The sequence below is a fragment of the Polypterus senegalus genome, chromosome 2, assembly GCF_016835505.1.
Source record: "Polypterus senegalus isolate Bchr_013 chromosome 2, ASM1683550v1, whole genome shotgun sequence".
Lineage (NCBI taxonomy): Eukaryota > Metazoa > Chordata > Cladistia > Polypteriformes > Polypteridae > Polypterus > Polypterus senegalus.
In genome coordinates this window covers 153,433,536-153,455,941 of record NC_053155.1, presented here as the reverse complement: position 1 = coordinate 153,455,941, position 22,406 = coordinate 153,433,536, and the positions used below count along the sequence as shown (strand labels likewise).

Genomic DNA, 22,406 nt, shown 5'->3' with positions numbered 1-22,406 from the left:
TCCAGATTTAAAGACAAAGCCAGTCCATTACAGGGCATTCTCACTCCTGTGGGAGCAATTTACAGAGGCTTAATTAATAAGATTCAAATTTCCTATTACAATGAGCTGGATTACTTGTTTCAGATTTAAAAAATCAATGGCTGGAGGGATGATTAAATTAAAGTGCATTTCATTGCAATTTGACAAGAACCTAAAACAGCTCAACAAACCTGACAAGAAATAAATAAAAAATGGTGAGCTGGCCAGAAACTGGACTGTGTCCCTGAAGATTGGAGGTAGTAGTATTAACCACCAATGTCCACTCCTTTAACACGCTAATACAAGTGTATATATGTTGGTTAGTTCTGCAATAGATGTCATTCATAAATAACTGCTTTCTTTTGTCCTTCATTATCATACTCGTAATTCTTGTGGTAGAACAGTCTGAAGAAGTGTAACCATATATGGTGCCTTTTGGATTTATTTATTTATTTTTTAACTACATGTAAGGAAAAATATACATGTCAACTACAATAAGCAGCTATTATCACGCCACAATTGATTGAATAATAGATTTGTGTTCAAACCTGCTGCCTCTCTGCATCAGAGTCAGTCCAGGGTGAAACTCCCGACCCAGTCTGTGAATGTGTTGAGTTTTCACAGTCTTCTCAAGCTGGTGTGGGATTTTTCTCTCCTAATTACTCTAATTTTCTCCCCACATCCCAAAGACATAACAGTAAGGTTAATTGTGATCTTTAAACTGGTCCAGTTGGGCTGTGCCTGGGTGTGCCTTTCAGTGGACTAATATCCTGGTTCAGGTTTAGCTCCAGCCGTGCTCTTATTGTTGATAATTTAGTGACTGCCCAAACCAAAACTCAGAATTATATCAACATGTTAAGAAAATGGTAGCTAGGCAAATTGGTGATACACATTTGTTTCATAATTATTTGTATCTGTATTTCTTTATTCCTTTCTATGCATTTCAATTCAGTTCAACTTTTTATATAGCTTTTGTCAGAGAGTACAAACTCACAGCACTCGTACAAGTTTTCAGCTGTAATGCATTGGCAGCAGTTCCTTTTTTCATTCATTTTTCTATCATACATGCTGTCTTATAATGTATTTCTTGGGTATATACTGTACTTTATTTGTCTTTTTTCAAGTTTAGTTCCTTATATGAAGGTCAGTTACCTTTTGATGGAGTCTGCAAAGCCTATCCTGGAGGGTTGTAGTGGCAACAGGAATTTGTTCAAACCTGATGGCTTAATTAGGGACCAACCCTTGCCATTTTATGGCTTGCTAAGTGTTTTCATTTTGACATGTCAGGTCATTCCTATACTGCATATTTTTTTTTACTTTTCCAAGGATATCAACAGAATGATTTGTGAACTTCACTTTTTTTCTCTTCAGTTTCCTTCCAAACATTTTATTAAGTCAGATAGTTCAAAATACATATACTGTACACAGGTACAAACGAAAATACGTGAGATGGAGAACTGCTACTTCCTTTGTTATCTGCATTTTATTACCAACTAGCAAAATACCTGCGCTTTGCAGCGGAGAAGTAGTGTGTTAAAGAAGTAATGAAAAAGAAAAGGAAACATTTTGAAAATAACGTAACATGATTGTCAATGTAATTGTTTGGTCATTGTCATGAGTGTTGCTGGCATATATATATATAATAAGAAAGTTCAACATAAAGGATGTTGTTGACTGTTACGTGTAGAATTTCGAAATGGAACCTGCCCAACTTTTGTAAGTATGCTGTAAGGAACGAGCCTGCCAAATTTCAGCCTTCTACCTACACGGGAAGTTGGAGAATTAGTGATGAGTGAGTGAGTGAGTGAGTGAGTGAGTGAGTGAGTGAGTCAGTCAGTCAGTCAGTCAGTCAGTCAGTCAGTGAGGGATTTGCCTTTTATTAGTATAGATCAGGAGCAATTACAGACTGTAAATGAAGCTGTTTACGACTAAAGCAAGCAATCAAAGGTGGTACATTTTAACAAGCGAGACAACTAAAATGAAGAATAAAAGCATTGCTTGACCAGAATGTGAGAAGTTGGTTTTGATTAAAAACCTGCAGCCACTATGGTCCTCCAGTTTTGATTTTGCAGACCCCCTGCCTTATGAAATTATCATTCTTTCTTGATGTTTTTACCATGTGTTATTAAAATTTTGTTTTATTTATACATAATGTTCCTTTTCGTAAATCAAATGGCACAGTCAACACTGGAATCTGCATAACAGGTTCATTGTCACAAAAGGTTAGAATAGTCATAGTACAGTCCCCTCCAAAATTATTGGAATGGCCAGGTCAATTCATTTGTTGATGAAATTTCGGTTTGAGATCAAAATATGAATATGAGATAGGAATTCAGAATTCCAGCCTTTATATTCTGGTATTGACATTTGCATGTGTTAAACAATATACAAGATAACACTTTTAGTAGCAAACCTCCCAATTTTTTAGGTGAGCAAAAATATAGAATCATGTTACTGACAGGCGTTTCCTTTTATTTAAGTGTGACTGGTTAGATTGCTTGTTTAAACAATAAATAGCTCTGAAAGCGAACTCTTGAGTTTAGCTTTTGGTTTTACCTGAAAAAACTGCATGTTTTATAAAAAGTTAAAAACCAGGGAACAGTCTATGTGAGAAACGCCAACTGAGATAAGAGATAAAAACAATGTAGAGGCATTGCACAAATATTGGACATAACCTATATAACAATTTCGAGTGTTCAATAAAAAGAAAGAAACCACTGGTGTTCTAATCAATAAACATTGAAGGTCAGCCAAGGTAAACAGCAACAGCTGACATAAGAAACATTATGAGAGCTGTGCATAAAAACCCAAAAACAGCAGTCAGTGACACTAACAACCTCCACAGGGCAGGGGTGAAGGTATCACAATCCACCATTCAAAGAAGACTTCAAAAGCAGAAATAGAGAGGCCATACCACAAGATGTAAAACACTCATCAGCAGTAAGAATTGGAAAACCAGATTGAAATTTGCACAAAAGTACAGAGATCAGCCACAAAACATCTGAAACAAAGTTTTCTTCACTGTTGAGAGCAAGATAAAAGACCTACCAAAGAGATGGAAAGGCCAAAATATGGAGGAAGACAAGATCTACTCATTTTTCAAAATGCATAATCTCATCTGACCATCATGGAGGAGGTAGTGTCATGGCTTGGGCTTGCATGGACACTTTTGAAACAGGTTATTAATATTTAGTGATGATGTAACTGATGGTGGTAGCTGCAGAATGAATTTAGAAATCTACAGAAACATTTTGTCTGTCAATTTACAGAGAAATGCATCCAAACTAATCTAGAGGAACTTCATCATACAGTAGAATAATAATTACAAACGCAATGCCAAAGGACTTCATTATGGGAAAAAAGTTGGAAGATTTCAGACAGGCTAAGTCAATTCAGCAGAACTTAACCCAACTGAGCTTGCCTTTCACCTCCTGAAGAGGAAATGTAAGGAGAATAAAAAGAAAAACTCGAAACAAACAACAATTGAAAATGGTTGTGGTAATAGCCTGGAAAAGAGCAATAAAAGAAAAAAAAACACTATTCGTTGTTGTTACTGAGTCATGGCACTTATTACTAGCAAAGTATAAGCAACCAAATATTAAGTGTTATTGACTTTAATTTAGGGCGGCATGGTGAAACAGTGGGTAGTGCTGCTGCCTTGCAGTTAGGAGACCCGGGTTCGCTTTCTGGGTCCTCCCTGCGTGGAGTTTGAATGTTCTCCTCGTGTCTGTGTGGGTTTCCTCCGGGTACTCTGGTTTTCTCCCACAGTCCAAAGACATGCAGGTTAGGTGTATTGGTGATCCTAAATTGTCCCTGGTGTGTGGGTGTGTGTGTGTGCCCTGCGGTGGGCTGGCGCCCTGCCCAGAGTTTGTTTCCTGCCTTGTGCCCTATGTTGGCTGGGATTGGCTCCAGCAGACTCCAAGCACATTCATTCATTTTGTGATGTGCATAGATATGTATCCTACATGTTTATGGTTTATTTCTATGTATAATTATATAGGTGTCACTTGATGAAATTTATTGTCTTAATTTCCTTTTAAGTGAATTAAATATAAAAAAAAGTAGTAAACAGAAAGCTTAAATGAAAACAATGTTAACAGAAAGCTAACACATATTATACTGTTATATTGTATTATATAATACTGCATTATATTATATGCTGTAAATTCCAATACATTTTAATTTAGTATTTCCATTTGAATTAGAATATTGCGTTCATGGAAACGACTACCCACTATTACTGTTTGTTTATGGGATTAATAAAGTATCTATCTATCTATCTATCTCTCTATCTATCTATTTTAAGACACATTTATGCAAATATTTGTAATTATGCTGGATATGCCAGTAAACCATATAAGAATATCATTGGGGAAACCTGAACATACAGACATAAACAATGCAGAAACACAAAAGAATATGCAGGCTACACACAGCTAGTAACCAGACCTCTTTAGCTGTGAAGCAGAAGTTATAATCACTATACAAGTGTGCCATGAAAAAAAGAATTTGTAAAATAACCAAAAAATATATAACTTTAATTTATTTTTATATGCATGCTACAGTGTGACTTCTGTTAACATTATTAGATATAGTTAAAATGCATATTATTCATAACTTTATATAATAACATTATGCATTATTATTCATTTTTATATTTTGTACATATCATTTTAGATTAAAATCAAGAAACAACTTTATTTCAGATGAGGATCTAGTTGCTTTTTCAACAACATAGCACAAACAATTTTATATATATATATATATATATACACAGTGGTGTGAAAAACTATTTACCCCCTTCCTGATTTCTTATTCTTTTGCATGTTTGTCACACAAAATGTTTCTGATCATCAAACACATTTAACCATTAGTCAAATATAACACAAGTAAACACAAAATGCAGTTTTAAATGATGGTTTTATTATTTAGAGAGAAAAAATCCAAACCTACATGGCCCTGTGTGAAAAAGTAATTGCCCCCTTGTTCAAAAATCACCTAACTGTGGTGTATCACACCTGAGTTCAATTTCCGTAGCCACCCCCAGGCCTGATTACTGCCACACCTGTTTCAATCAAGAAATCACTTAAATAGAAGCTGCCTGACACAGAGAAGTAGACCAAAAGCACCTCAAAAGCTAGACATCATGCCAAGATCCAAAGAAATTCAGGAACAAATGAGAACAGAAGTAATTGAGATCTATCAGTCTGGTAAAGGTTATAAAGCCATTTCTAAAGCTTTGGGACTCCAGCGAACCACAGTGAGAGCCATTATCCACAAATGGCAAAAACATGGAACAGTGGTGAACCTTCCCAGGAGTGGGCCGACCAAAATTACCCCAAGAGCGCAGAGCGACTCATCCTAGAGGTCACAAAGACCCCAGGACAACGTCTAAAGAACTGCAGGCCTCACTTGCCTCAATTAGGTCAGTGTTCACGACTCCACCATAAGAAAGAGACTGGGCAAAATGGCCTGCATGGCAGATTTCCAAGACGCAAACCACTGTTAAGCAAAAAAACATTAGGCTCGTCTCAATTTTGCTAAGAAACATCTCAATGATTGCCAAGACTTTTGGGAAAATACCTTGTGGACTGATGAGACAAAAGTTGAACTTTTGGAAGGCAAATGTCCGTTACATCTGGCGTAAAAGGAACACAGCATTTCAGAAAAGAACATCATACCAACAGTAAAATATGGTGGTGGTAGTGTGATGGTCTGGGGTTGTTTTGCTGCTTCAGGACCTGGAAGGCTTGCTGTGATAGATGGAACCATGAATTCTACTGTCTACCAAAAATCCTGAAGGAGAATGTCCGCCATCTGTTCGTCAACTCAAGCTGAAGCGATCTTGGGTGCTGCAACAGGACAATGACCCAAAACACACCAGCAAATCCACCTCTGAATGGCTGAAGAAAAACAAAATGAAGACTTTGGAGTGGCCTAGTCAAAGTCCTGACCTGAATCCAATTGAGATGCTATGGCATGACCTTAAAAAGGCGGTTCATGCTAGAAAACCCTCAAATAAAGCTGAATTACAACAATTCTGCAAAGATGAGTGGGCCAAAATTCCTCCAGAGCTGTAAAAGACTCATTGCAAGTTATCGCAAACGCTTGATTGCAGTTATTGCTGCTAAGGGTGGCCCAACCAGTTATTAGGTTCAGGGGCAATTACTTTTTCACACAGGGCCATGTAGGTTTGGATTTTTTTCTCCCTAAATAATAAAACCATCATTTAAAAACTGCTGTGTTTACTTGTGTTATATTTGACTAATGGTTAAATGTGTTTGATGATCAGAAACATTTTGTGTGACAAACATGCAAAAGAATAAGAAATCAGGAAGGGGCAAATAGTTTTCACACCACTGTATATATATATATATATATATATATATATATATATATATATATATATATATATATATATATATATATATATATATATATATATATATATATATATATATAGTATATAAATTTATGTATGTATATATACACACACACACACACTGTATATTCAAATATGTTTCCAAGCTTGTGTGGATTTTTCAGTTATGTTTTTTATTAAACATTAATCCAGTTTGTTTTTTTACTGCTATTTAAAATTAAGAAGCTGAGAAAAAAAGTACAAGGACATATTACAGTACATCTTCATAAGAACATGAAAGGTAATTCTAGGCTTAAAGATAAAAAGAAACAGACCGTTTCTCCCTTTGAATCTGTTTGGCAGTTGAAGGGTTGTGTTCCTATGTTAATTTTTCAATGTGGGATTAAATTTCATCTATTTAGTCTACAGTATAATAAATGTGTAGCAAATTATTATAAGATTCTCAGTTTATTTTCTTTTAGGTCTCTTTTATTAAAAAATGCAGAAAGTCTTTATTTGGAAAGTATGCTTCCTACTGTACAAAGTCAGACTATATTGTGTGTACTTTTTAAGGAAAGTTATATTTGAAACTGTAAATCATCATCATCATCATAAAAAATAGTAATAATTGTAATGTAAGGAAATTTAATGTTGATTGAGTGACTGTGATACAAAATAGCCTACTGCAAGTAAACATTAAGTAATCCTCAAATAATTATGTTTTATTGTTTTAATCAGGTGGCACCAGCATAACTGATCTGTAGAGAGGAATAAAAGCAGTGCTAATGGGAAATCAGTCCAGGTAAGCACAAATTTCACTATGTACTGTGGTTTCATTTGCAGTTAATGGTGACATGTTATATGTGTACACACACATGCTTTTGCATTAATTACGCTTGGGTTGGCTATATAGCTTTCTTCATGCACATGTAGAATCATGGTGTGTCTATAGTCACAGTGGTAAAGTTTCCACTTTGATCAGTCAGTTGCTGTTGTTTTCTAGGTATAAATATGGCTGCTTCGCTAAATGTTTGTACCAAAGAAAAGCAGCAAGCGGTGAACTGCTTTTTATGCGGTGAAAGTGTACCAGGGGCCAAAATCCATAGGATGCATCCTGCGTATCCTGCACAATATAGAGACTGTGTTTTACCACAGGAGAATGTTGATGAATGGATTGAGATGTTCAAAAACTGTCATAAAGGTGTCCAGCATGATGGAGGAGTGGTACACCCATCCAAATCCACTACTGATGACAACACTAAGCAAGTGCAAACCATGACTGTAACAAACCAATAATGACTTTTTCTCCTGCTTCACCTTCAATCGATTAAAATCACAACAATGTCCGCTGTTCTTCTTTGGTGCAAACAGAGAGCAGAGCAGCCATGTTTACCCATAGAAGACTGGAGAAACTGACTGACAAATTGCAAAACTTTGCCGTTGTGATCATAGATGCAGCAGGTTTCCAAATATATATTTGCACAGTACAGTATGTGTCTATTGTCACAATTCTGCTGACAAATGTATATTTTGTGAACCAAGGATAATATCTGGTTTATCAGAACTGCCTCTTTACTGCAGCATTTTTACAATCCATTTTAGCTCTAACTCCTTTCACACGTTTTGCCAGGTTGACTCCAGGTTTGAACAAAGTTTGCCCAAAAACCTCAGAAAAGTCATCCCAGCAGGTACCAAGGTTAAGATATAGTGTATTATCTAGGATTTTTCCAGGTTGCTGTATGTGTGAAGAAAGCAAGAAGTATCGCAAAGTTATTTTGACAGACTGAAGGTTCAGCAAGTATACCCATCAAAAAAGACTTATTAAACATTAAATAAAACTTTCTCAGTCTTTCAGTGACAGTTTTGTCAGGTTAGCCTTTTTAAAAGGTGTCTGTAAAGTAACAAGACTTTGAAATGAAAAACTGAAGAACATTTATGTTAGGTAGAATGCCCAATTGGGACTGGGTGGTCTTTTGGCCTTGGACCCCAACAGATTTTGTTTTTTCTCCAGCCTATCTGGATTTTTTTTGTTTGTTTTCTACGTCCTCCCAGCGGCCTTCTGTCCTTATCATTGGACTCATCCTTAGAGACTTACATCATGACACTGTATATAAGGATGCTACTCTTCTATCTGTTTTTAAGATCATTTAGATGAATTTGTTTTTTTTTTTTCCTTTCTTTATTACTTATTCTTTAATTTTATTGCCTAATCATATTTGTTTTTCTCTTCTTATAACTTTCTTTTTGACATCTTGTAAAGCACTTTGAGCTACATTGTTTCTGAAATTGTGCCATATAAATAAATGTTGTTGCCTCCATATCAATGAGAAAATTGTTGAGGCTACTTACCAACAGGCCCATCTAAGTGTCTCCTTCACACTCCTTGCCACCTCCTTGCTCTCTTACAGGTGTCAACTGAAGTGAATAGATGTGGGGTGTGTGGTATTAAGTGCATATATTCTGATAACTCTGCCTAGTGCCACATCCTGGAACAATACAAATGCATTCTTCATAGTCTTGATAATTCACTTACAAACTTTTAATTCACTATTTCTGGTAAAAAAAGCATGTAATTTTCCCCCATTCAGTGTATTTTAAAATCATCACAAATATGTCATATTATCACTAATTAATACAAATATGCTAGGTTAGCTTATCAAAACAATGAAAAGTTATCTTTTGTTATCTGATACCTTACTCACATTAAAGTATACTTACATTTCCATACCCTTTAAGTGCCAGCCCCCCAGGCTGCTTCACAGACTCCTAAGATACCACTCTGAAACCTGCAGACAAGAGCCAGGGACTAGATCCCTGAGACTGCAATTGCATTAAAGTAATAAAAAATAATTTAAAGTAACTTATGTTCCTTCACGCAACAATCTTGAGATTATTTTACATTTCAAGAATTGTATAGGATCAAATATATATTATAAGGAGAACTACAGCCAAAACATTCACACATCCCCAAATGAACTACAAAGCTCCAGGCATGAGATAGAAAATAAGAATTTCAGTACATTACAAAAAGATTACAATTTTCAAACAAAACAGTTTGGTCCCTTATTCTGCACTCCAGAATGTCACATTCATTGCTGCCTTGTACTAATCAGTTCAATCATCTGCCTTCATCTACAGTGAAAATAAGCATTGACCGTGAAAAGAAAAAATATCCTCCAGATGCTGAGATGTCTTCTATTCAATTGTATTTATATCACTGAATTTTTCAAGGTCGTTCTTGTAAACATTAATGACTAGTTTACACAGCTCTGATGCCTCCTAGTCACATTTTTATTTTAAACCACAGCAGAGTACATGTGTTTTGCCAATCTTTTGAAACATTTATTGCTACAGGAAATGGCAGAGGACACTATAACTGTCAAAACAATTCAATACATAGACTACTGTGTCAGAATGATAGAGCTCAGTGTTCATTTACTGTAACTGCTGTACATTGGCAGATATATTAATAGTGACAATGTTTTCCTTTGTATTGAATTGGTGGCTGATGAAGAATTCTCATTTCCTCTCTTCTTCTCTCACATACACGCAATGTTATTTTTGACAAACTGAAGGAATTTGGAATAGCTGTTGCATTGACAGGCGATATGCCTTGGTTTCTTGGGAAAATATTATAGCTTCCCTACTCACGATATTTAAGTGCATATGTGCAGGACTCCAAATATCTTTTATTTTCACAAACTCTAGCATTTTCACTTTGTCTCCTCTTATTCTGGAGCTCTTTGCAGTGATGCGTCTTGTAAAGTTGCTGGCAGCAACAGAAGCTTCTCATGAGGACATTCTTGCTTTTATGCAATACTGTAAAATATATGAAAATAAATTTAATTTTAAACAAAGGTCTTACTTACTGGAGTTTGATAAGCCAAAACTTTGGGTCACTTGACCTCTAGATTTTATCATCATTGGATACATTATGTATTGTCATTAGAATCTCCAGGACTTCAATGAATCAATTGTTTTAACTTACTTATTTATTTTTTTTATAGCACCTTTAAGTACTTGGCTTGTGCCTAACACTACCTGGATAGACTCTTGCTTGTTAAAACTCACTAATGGAATAAACAGATCAGATGCATTTGAACACCATTCAAGTACAGTACATAAAACTAAACAGGGAACACGTCTTATTTTCCAGAAAAACTCTACTTTATGACTCAGAAGGTCCTGGTATCTCTAAACTACAGACTTCTGGCTAAAACATCCATCCATTATACAACCCACTATATCCTAACTACAGGGTCACAGGGGTCTGCTGGAGCCAATCCCAGCCAACACAGGGTACAAGGCAGGACACAAACCCCGGGCAGAGTGCCAGCCCACCACAGTGGCTAAAACATTTACACTTAAATTTATAAAGTGTGTCTGTTTTGTAATATGTTAGTAATTGGAGATTATATATATATATATATATATATATATATATATATATATATATATATATATATATTAATGTACAAACAATGCAAGGTCAGGAACTTTCAAGCATTTTTCTTAATGTAAGACCCCTAGAAAATGAAATGTTTTGAAAGTACCACTATTTTTAACCAATATTAAATTGCTAAGTACTGAACTCTTATTAGGTAAAACTAAATTTCTTTTTTTACACCCCATTATATTTTGGAGCGTGGGGAGGAGTTAAAAGGATTTTACAGTTTTGCACGTGTTTGCCTTTTAATTTTTTTTATGTACATCGAATGTTTTATAGTGATTTCTTCCAAGTATGATCAATCGTGCAGTTTAACATGGAATAAAAATTAGGACTAAAATTTTATTAACTATTTCATATAAAGAACTAGGGGGCTCTGCCCCTGCTTGCTTTGCTCACCCACCCCCAGGTTTGGTTAACCAGATATACAATTTAAAGAGATTGTTATTTTCATGGGAATTGTTGCATATGCATTATTTTTACTTTTACTTTAAAACTTACTTACTTAAAAAAAAATACTTATCCTTTATTTCCAGCCCTGGGTGTGGTTAAATCTCTTTCTTGCAGGACGTATAATGCTGCTCCCATTGTGAAGCTAGGGCTGAACATACGCTAAGGAGTTGCAGTCAGATCATCTGCTGGCTTGTTGCTGCTGGCGAGTTGCGTTTTCTGCTTGTTGTGCTTTGTGTCGATCATTTCAAAGCCTGTACAACAGCTGTCCTTTTGCCACTTTGTGTCTCTGCCGCTCATGTTGTGAATCGGGGGGGATTGTGGGACTGAACACATGCTAGGAAGAAGCGGTTGGTTCATCTGCTGGCTAGCTGCATGTTCTCCTTGTCGCTTGCCGTTGTTTTAAGAGCTGGGAGCACATGATGTATGTCTGCCAAAAGCATTCCAACAACTGCTTGGTTAGATGTCCATGAACTTGTTTTAAATGTCTCACTTCCTTGTCTTGTGTGATGTTTTCTTTTATAATAGAGAGATTTTTATTTCAGAATACTTGTAAAACTGCCTTTGTTCTATTTTCAAGCTGTTTCAGATAACAAGACATTGCTTTTACTTTGGCCTGTGAACTATTCTAGAATTTGCCATTGAATTGGACAGTATTAATCACTCATGACTTAACTACTTCTAATTTCATCTCATTGCAGTTTGGGAGGTCAGGGTTTAATTCTAGGCCTGATTAGTGGAGCATGAGCATTCTTCTCTGTATCCCTGTGAACTCTTTTTGAATATGCCATCATCCTCAAGATGTGCCTACTATGACAACAATATCTCAATTTGGCCAGATTTGTTAAACTGGATAATATTATTTGGGTGTAGTTAACAGAATTTACAGAATGAAAAATATATGGCCAAAAAAAGGATTGATTGATAGAAAATTATATATATTTTTTTATAATTGCAGAAAAATATTAACCAAGCCTACGTGAGCAGTTTGTCATGCATTGATGAAAACCCAAGGGAACACGTATGCAGCAGAAAATATCTGCAGGTAAGATATCAGGAACAATTGTTCCTGTTTTTTGTCCGTCTCTTTACAATGTAAAAAATTAAATTTACTTTAGAAACAAGGAAAGGTTATAAAGAAATAAAACAAGATCATACTCAAAGCAACCAGACCAATCTTCTTAGTACATTACTTATTTCAGTAGATCTAGGCTACTGTCTTACGTTCACATTTTGTACCCCATTACTGTTATATTGCATACCTTTCTCCACTTCACACACTGTCCTCTCAAATGTGTAGCTGCCCTTTCTCCATGCCAGTGAGAAGCTGTCCATCTCTTTCAAATTTCAAAGCATTATGCTTGTGGTTAATCAATCCACAATCCACACCCCCTGATTCTCAGCTTTAAAATTGTAGTGGCCAGAATCCATAGACTTTTTTTGGATTGCCTAAAGCTGGCAATGCATACTAGAACCAAAGCAGCTTGGTTCTGAGGTTTCCTCCTGCTACATAGGATACAGAAACCTTGCAAATCTAGGAAAGATGTCTCCCAGTTTTGTGGAGCTGTCTTCACTCTAGAAATCCTTTATCTACAATATGGCCAAATTCATGAGATGGATCGGTTATGATCTTGTTCTCCTATAAACTTTTATTGCCTTTTTCAACATGTTTCGGTACATTCTTTTTACCAATGGGGGTTTTATATTGTATAGAATTCAGTTCTCAGCCATGTTGCTATGGAGTTGGTCATCTGAGATTTTGAATTGACGTGAATTCTTTCCAATTGTGGTTTAGTGTAGATTTGCTGGAAGAACAAACCTTTATTTATGTGTGTTTTGACATTGATTTTAATTTGCGCAATCAGTCTGATTTTTTTTTTATTTTGATGATTCTCTATCTTTCTGTCTGTTTTTTTTTTTAAAAAAAACCCAACAATCTCATTTTTCTCGGTCAGTATAGGATCATGTTACTGGATGTCATCATGAGAAAAATTACAATTTACTGCAGATCTCTATATAGATATTTAAATTATATACAATCAGGGATTATTGTAATCAGTGATCTTAAACAATATATTTGATATTCTATACACAGTAAGATACATGTAAATAAATATCGTTCAAGCAATTGTAAAATTATGATTTAAATGCTTTGTTTATGTGACATCATGTAGTGTGAGAGAAAGGAAACGGCTGAGCTTTTCAACAGGAATTTTCATGTGAACGCCCACCCAGGTAGTAGCAGAGGCAGCATTTGGGAGAATTTGATGATACAACTGATGACCTTAAGCACTGTCCACATTTTGTTTTACAAGATAAAAAAAAAAATCATCTCAACCTGAAATGGCAGTTTGTGGTCTTGATGTCCTTGAACGAATCCTGTACTCGAATAATGAATTTTTGGTCCAGAAGGAGTAGGCGGGACTAGGGGTCGTCACTGTGCAGTTTCTCAGAACTGAACATGAAAGAAAACAGGTTTAAGAGTCAGCACACTTTCTTGTCCCGGAATAATATCACTTACCTCAGATGAGCTTGGAAGGTGATCCCCAGAAATGCATGCGTGACACTACCAATTTATCAATATGTTTTACTACTTGCATTGAATGGAAACAATGGAACAAATATATTTGCATGTCTAAATGTGATTCAGTTCTAATTGTAATTTACTCTCCTACTTATTTGTAGTTGTTCTATTATAAGACTTCCAGCATATATAGTAATGCTTGTAAACATTACAATGCAAAGGATAAAGCAATTTTGCCCACATGAAATCAAAATGCATAAAAATATTTTTCCGAATCACTAATACTGCTCCAAGGAAAAAACAAGCCTTTCTGATTCATAGTAATGGCAGCAAAAAACAATCTCTAAAGGACATATTTCAAAAATTTATTACAGTACAGTCAACATTCAGCAGATGATGCTTCTCTGTGCCCTACAAGTGCAAATCAGGTTTTTTTTTTTTTGCAGGCTCATGAACATTACATTTAACTAGTTTATATTAAACTACTGCATATAATATTGTGAAGAATTATTGGCTATAATATCTTGAAGGATAGACTAGCAGATGAAATGCTAGGCATTTTAAAAGATAGAAATCTAGTAAATTTGCAAAACCAACAATGAAAGAAATATAATTTAATAATGTTGGTTTTCTTTTTAGAGGTAACAGAAAGTATGCAAAAGGTCCTTTGATGTTGGCACCAGGACAGAAGGCATATAAGAATGTTCAAATATGTTGGAACAAGCGGTGGCGCAGCAGGCGCTACAAAAAACAAGTTAGCTGTTTCTCTTATGAGCCATACCAAGACAATTGCATTTACGTGATTAATAACACATGTTTGAATAACTTTGTAATAAATCAAATTGATGACTACTGTATGGCAGGAAGCCAACAAACTGCAGCCAGATAAAGAATTAAAAGAAGCTCATCGTGCAGACACAAAAGGGTTCACTCCATGAAATACTATTAAAAATTAATTCTTTGATACATTGCCATAAAATCATAGCTGATAATACCCTGTTGACAAAAAAGTAATTCATTTAGTTGAAACCTTTAAACATGCCTCTATCAATGTAAGATCCTAATATACTGCAGAGCTGTAGAAAAAATCCCAACAACATGCTGGAAAGAAGCCCGCTCTGAATGGAATGCCAGGCCATTAAAGGGCACATACCGATATTCAGAACAGAGTAATTTAGAGAAGCCAATCCACCTGGCACCATGTCTTTTGATCGTAGTAGGAAACTGGTCGCTCAGTTAGGAAGCAGAAATAATGAAGGTTGGTATTGTTAATACAGTAGAATTAGTGTTTCTCAAGCTCTCCATATACAAAAAAACCTGCTGGAAAACATGTATTTATAGATGTCTGCTTTCCTGTTTTACTTCTCACCTGGTTTCTATTGAGAATTTTGACCTGACTTGACTTGTACTCAGCTGAGTAAAACTAACACAGCTGTTTTAACTCATATTGTGTACTGCCTTTAGATGGAGTTCTCATATATACAACTATGCATTTTAAAAGCAAAAAAGGCAATAATTAAGGGTCCCCAATTTGTTCATTTTTAAACCTGCCTGATCCGTTTCCGGGACACTGTGGACCGGCAGCCTTCCGTGCAGCTTCAGTCACAGTGCATGCAGACACACACACACACACACACACACAGAGGAATCACCAACTAGCTGGACCTGCTCCGTGAGAGGAAAACCAAAGAACCAATAGAAACGCCCAAGCAGATGAGAAGGGACTGGCAACTCCATGATGACAGTGTCCGTGCTCAGAGTAGAATCACGGCACTAGTGCTGCGAGGCAGTGTTTTCTAAATGATACAGGTTTTAAAAATTTCTGTGTGAGTTGCTCTAGATGTTTAATTTGCATTAAATATTTTTTCCCATATATACCAATTTTGAGAAAACTATTTTCTTTAGAGACATTCAATTAATTATTAAATAAAATTAAATTTACACAGGCTGAAATAGTTAAGCAGTGGGTAGCAATGCTGCATTACAAGTCCCAAATATTTGAGTTGTACCCTTGTCCTGGTCATTGTCTATGTGACCTTTGTATGTTTTCTTCATAATTGTTTAGTATAGCTGGATTTCAAACCCTGAGTTTCAAATTCTGCTACTGACACTTTGTGATCATCACCTTCCTGTGCTCCCATTAGAAAAACAATAAGAAATGTGACCAATTATATCTCATATGTTGTAGGTCAAGTTGAATAAAGGCATTGGCCTAATAATAGTAATACTTTTTGCCCATATCCCAAAGATATGCTCATTAGATAACTAATCATTAAACTTTTGCTGTGTAAGAACCAGTTTAAAGGTGCACATAAGTCTGTCATGCAAGAGACCATTGCTATATATTGAGTGTCTCCTTTTGACTATTAAATTGAAATAAATGTCTTCAAATGGAAAGAACAACTATGCCACTCACTGTAAGCAGAATGAAGATCAGTTTTATGTTTGCCCTCCACCTGTGACTGAATCCTGTCTCTTCATTTCACAAAAAGTGACCTAACTGGTTGAACTGAAGAAAAAATGTTTGCAGCAATGGGGGTTAGAATAACTATTTACAGGTCAGTACACTATAAACATCACTGAACACTAACACATGAATTTTGTCACCTTTGAAAAAAGCATTTTAAAAGTAACATTATTACAACTGATAACAGTTTTTTTTTTTTTTTACTGTGAATGTCTAACACAGGACGGAGTCTTGCCCTTTATCTCTATTGCAAGCATTGTATTCATCTTATTTAAAGAAAAATTTGTCAAGTCCACTTGAGTATTGTCAAAGTAATTTGTCATCATGGTACGGTAACAGGTTCACATATTTGCTTTACTCACAGAAGCCTATATCTAATTCTTACAACATTTTGAGAAAGTTCAGGTTTGATCCATAAGTAGAATGATCCCATGAGGGCATTAAGGGTGACCCAGTCTCCCTTGCAATACAAACTTTGAAGTTGCCACACAACCTTGAAGCAAGCTAATCCAAAAGAGATGACAAGTGCACACAAATACCTATTCAAAAATTAAAAAAAAAGTTTGTTAGAGAATACAGTGCAAAAGAAAATGTACTGCAAGACCTACAAGACTACATACACAAACACATACCTAAATAAACATACTCTATGGTATGAGTCTTAAGTTAGGACTAATATGAACAATTCAAGTACCTCAAATGAAGTTTTTAATTTACACTTGGATTGTAGAATTTCAAAAACACAATGGATTTGTTCTACTATGACTCATTTCCAACTACCTCAGGAATCATTAATAATGTAGACATCAACATTGTGACTATTCAGACAATTTGTTTTGTAGATTACCTGGAGAAAAAACCCACGCAGATATGAAGAACACATGCTATAACATTGTTTCACTTTTCAACTCTGTCTAAAATATCTGATGAGCTTGTACCTTTTTTGAGAAGTTCCTATTCCACCTTTATTGGTCTTTTTGCATTTTCCTCTTCTAGTAAAACAGGAGTTTGAGGATTGTATGTATAAATAATCCTGGCTCAGCATGCTCACGGGCAATTCTCCAGATGAACAGTATTTTCTCATCATACAGCCCATGTGGCTTTCTTCTGCCATCCTTATGCATACCAGTGCAGCTAAAATGCATGAAATACATCACAGAGGCAAAGAGTGTTACCATTGAGGGAGCTGTTACATTTCTATTTTTTCCTGAGATCATCATTTTAAATGCATTCTCCCTCACAAATTTTACTATTAATGTCAGCACTAGAAAATTTATTGATCTCAGGAGGGTACCATTGTGTGATACAGAAGCTAAGAAAAAACAAAATCAGACAGTTTCTGAAGCCACAGTTACTGTACTTTCAGTAAAGAACCATTTATGAAAAGGATTAAGTCTTATGTTGCCAAGGAAATGTAAAATACGAGGGTTATTAAGAGTATACTTACACAAACTTGCTAATCAGTGATAATGTACTTTTCAGCCGTAGTTCAACACACAAGTATTGGGGCACAATGGTTAGCCAGCATCCTGAGATTGAATCCTCCTCACCATTGCCAGTTTTGAGTTTGCTCATTCTCTCAATTTCTGCATGCATTTTTCTTTGGGCCCTCCAGGTTTTCCAACCACACTCCCGAGATGTGTGTGTTAACTGGAAATTCTAAATGGACTGTATTTGGGGATGAGGTAGGCCCTTTGATGAAAAAACTCCCCATCCAGATTGGGTTCTTACTTGTGGCCATTGCTGCTGGAATAGGTTCTGGTGTCCTACCACTTAAATGATTAAAGCAAGTTTCAGTATGTGTCATGTCTTTAATGTACAATTAACAAAGTAGATTTGTACATCTTAAATGATTGACTTTTGATAATGTAAACATTATAGAAGAAAGAAATGTATAATTTGCCTGTATCAAATCCATTTTCCAAACTAGCTTTTCTCAGAACTTGATGGTGGGTTGCCATAAACTGAGATATCGGATATACGTCATGCACAGGGACAGTGTGCAATTCCTTTGCAGGGTCTTATCACATATATCCATATGGGATCATTTATGAATCAACAATTACATTAACATTTATGTATTTAGCAGAAAATAACCCTAACTGGACCGGCTCTTAATAGGAACGCTCCCTCATATATTCACTCTCACACTTCTTGCAACTTTTACATGGAAAGAATGAGTAGTAATTAAGCGGATGGATGATTTTGGGATATATAGAAAAGCAGAGACTGTGAAGTGGAAAAAGGTGGCAGAATGGCGAGCAAAGAAGAAATGACTGAAGGAGTTAGGGATGGTCTATAATAAAAAGGTGGCAAGCAAAATTAAAGATCTGTTAAAATCTCAGAAAGATCACCCAAGGGCTAAGTTGAAGAAGTGGAATTACAAGAAAAAAGCATCAGAAGAGACAGGCAAAACTGTTATATAAAAAAATAAAATCCTGAACTATAGTCAAATAAAAAATCCTATCACTTCCTAGATTTAATTATCCCTATGAAGAAACACCTCATTTTTTGAAGAAAATCCAATGTTCGGATGCATGCTGGTAGGAATTGCCATTTTATATGGGTAGAACATGATGAAACGGAGTGACATGTTTTTACAATGTCAAGTAAATTGCCAATAGGCATAGCAGCAATAAACATCACAAACACAGCCAGGAAAAGATGAATACAGACAGAACTTGTCATCGACCATGCAAAAAACAAAACCACCAGGATAACAGTATAAAACATATACGCTCAAAACTAAATCTATTAATTCCAAAAATGGAGAAATTAAGCTCAGGGATATCCACAATGCATATTCACAACATTAATTGCAACAAGGCCATTATTAATGTACACTGCAAAAACACAATCAATAAGGAAAAAAGAGAAACTTGAAAACATTGAAATGAAATGTGTGGAGGGATATGAGGAAGGAAAATGTGGATGACTGCCAAACATAGAGTCTTATCAAGGTGGCCAACTCCAAGCAAAGGGATAGCACCAAGAAAAAACAACAAAAAGAAAAAGTAGTAGTAAACTGATCATTGCAATCCATATTCTCATATTAAATGTAAAATGTTTAAATCCTAAACAATAACAAAAATCAGCATCAGTTATAGAAGCATGCTTAACATCCATGGTCTCATGTACAGTAACAGCTCAATAAATAATTCATAGATTCGAAGACAGCGACTGATTAGTGCCCAGACCATGGTTGGTTACTGCCTCACTACCAGTGCTGAGGGGGAGAGGTGACTATAAACTGGATAAGAGAGTCAGAAAATGGATGGACTGATGATAGGAGAAAGTCTGTTCTGACTGCTCTTAATCTTAAATGTCCATGTTAATGTGGATGTCTTGGAGAAGGGAATCAATACTGCAACCCTCATTACATTTAATACATTTCTAATATTATTGTCCCATGTACTGACTTGCAGTGAAATGTTTACTTGCATGTACTAATCAACATGCAACACTTTTCCATTCTCTGACACTATATCATCCATCCATCCATCATCCAACCTGCTATATCCTAACTACAGGGTCACTGGGGTCTGCTGGAGCCAATCCCAGCCAACATAGGGCACAAGGCAGGGCGCACTATAATCAGTGAATATAATTACTGATGGTCTTCCTTACATTAAATAAGTAATTTAACTCAAAACGTCTGTCTTTCTTACTGAAAAAATCTTAGAAGATTCAAGTAAGTACAACTTAAATTTGTGTCATATCAGATATTTTAGTACACTTCCATTTCTCTGAATGTCAACAATTCTCATATGTCTGAAGCTTTGGAGGTGCCATGAAGTACTTTGCTTCCTCTCTTCCTCTGCATGGTCTCTCTCTCTCTTTTTTTTTTTTACAAAAATGTGATGCTTTTGAGAAATGTTCTGGCTGAAGAAAAATAAGAAACCGAAGTGTCTTTTTTCAAATAAAATTAGCATTAAGAAATTCAGCCACCACAGTGGTTTTTGACTATCAAAGACCGTGGATGGAATTTTCTGCATGGTTCCAAAGAAAAAGTAAACTTTTAAACATCAATATACAATACAAGCTATAACACAAGATTGACAGATGTTTACCCAAGAAATCCTGGCAGCTTCCCTTAATATACATGCTCACAGACTAGACCTAAGCACCCACCCGTCTTCTGAAATAGAATGTTTATTGATCTCAGTGTTGAGAGAGGTCATTCTGTTAGCTATGGAGACAGCTACAGTGGTTAATTTTAGACAGTTCGAAAAACAAAGATTGACTTTGTCAGAAAACTGCGAATTGGCCTTGGAATTGGAAAACCAGCAGGCCATGGGAAGAAGCTGAGCTGGCAGAACAGAATATTTGTAGTTTTAGGTCATACGTCATAAGGAAGGGTTTGTACACAGAAACTAAGAAAGAAAAAGTGGCAAACTGTCTCAGTTTTTATACAGGGAAGTGTGTTAATAAGCAACAGCAAGAAAGGCCTGACTTTATTCTTTGTAACATATGAGATTAAACAGACACACAACCCAGAAAGCTGTTGCACCAACTAAGAAATGTAATAAACTAAATTATAATATATATATATATATCTACGGTGGGTTGGCACCCTGCCCAGGATTGGTTCCTGCCTTGTGCCCTGTGTTGGCTGGGATTGGCTCCAGCAGACCCCCGTGACCCTGTATTCGGATTCAGCGGGTTAGAAAATGGATGGATGGATGGATATATATATATATATATATATATATATATATATATATATATATATATATATATATATATATATATATATATATATATATATATATACACACCACTCAAAAAAATTAAAGGAACACTTTTTAATTTAATCAGAGTATAGTATCAAGTCAATGAAAATTCTGGGACATTGATCTGGTCAGTTAAGTAGCAGAGGGGGTTGTTAATCAGTTTCAGCTGCTGTGGTGTTAATGAAATTATCATGAGATAACAATGAGATGACCCCCAAAACAGGAATGGTTTAACAGGTGGAGGCCACTGACATTTTTCCATCCTCATCTTTTCTGTTTTTTCACCAGTTTTGCATTTGGCTATGGTCAGTGTCAAAACTGGTAGCATGAGACGATACCTGGACCCAACAGTGGTTGCACAGGTAGTCCAACTTCTCCAGGATGGCACATTAATACGTGCCAATGCCAGAAGGTTTGCAATGTCTCCCAGCATAGTCTCAAGGGAATGGAGGAGATTCCAGGAGACAGGCAGTTACTCAAGGAGAGCTGGACAGAGCCGTAGAAGGTCCTTAACCTATCAGCAGGACCAGTATCTGCTCCTTTGGGCAAGGAGGAACAGGAGGAGCACTGCCAGAGCCCTACAAAATGACCTCCAGCAGGCCACTGGTGTGAATGTCTGTAACCAAACAATCAGAAACAGACTGCATGAGGGAGGGCTGAGGGCCCAACATCCTCTAATAGGCCCTGTGCTCACTGCCCAGCACTGTGGAGCTCGATTGGCATTTGCCATAGAATACCAGAATTGGGAGGTCCACCACTGGCGCCCTATGATTTTCATAGATGAGAGCAGGTTCACCCTGAGCACATGCGACAGACATGAAAGGATCTGGAGAAGCCATAGAGAACATTATCCTTCCTGTAATATTGTTCAACATGACGGGTTTGGAGGTGGGTCAATGATGGTCTGGGGAGGCATATCCATGGAGGGACGCACAGACCTCTACAGGCTAGACAACGGCACTTGAGTGCCATTAGGTATCGGAATGAAATTCTTGGACCCATTGTCAGACCCTATGCTGGTGCAGTGGGTCCTGGGTTCCTCCTGGTGAATGACAATGCCCGGCCTCATGTGGCGAGAGTATGTAGGCAGTTCCTGGAGGATGAAGGAATTTATACCATTGACTGGCTCCCCTGGCCTAAATCTAATAGAACACTTCTGGGATATTATATTTCAGTTCATCCAACGCCTCCAGGCTGCACCTCAGACTGTCCAGGAGTTCAGTGATGCCCTGGTCCAGATCTGGTAGGAGATCCCCCAGGACACCATCCGTCATCTCATTAGGAGCATGCCCCGAAGTTGTCAGGCATACATACAAGTATATGTTGGCCACAGAAACTACTGAGTACGATCTTGAGTTGCTACAATGAAATTTCGGCAAAATGGTCTAGCCTGAAGCATCATTTTT

The 22,406-nt window shown here is 36.4% G+C and overlaps 1 protein-coding gene across 1 annotated transcript in view; it reads left to right on the top strand.

Moving 5' to 3' along the window:
* The window catches only part of col8a1a (collagen, type VIII, alpha 1a), a 161,554-nt gene that overhangs the window by 27,330 nt on the left and 111,818 nt on the right, over positions 1–22,406 (top strand). Inside the window, exons 2-3 of the mRNA XM_039744865.1 lie at positions 7,118–7,181; positions 12,235–12,321. The gene's annotated coding sequence lies outside the window, so the exon portion shown is untranslated. The remainder of the gene's footprint in view (positions 1–7,117; positions 7,182–12,234; positions 12,322–22,406) is intronic.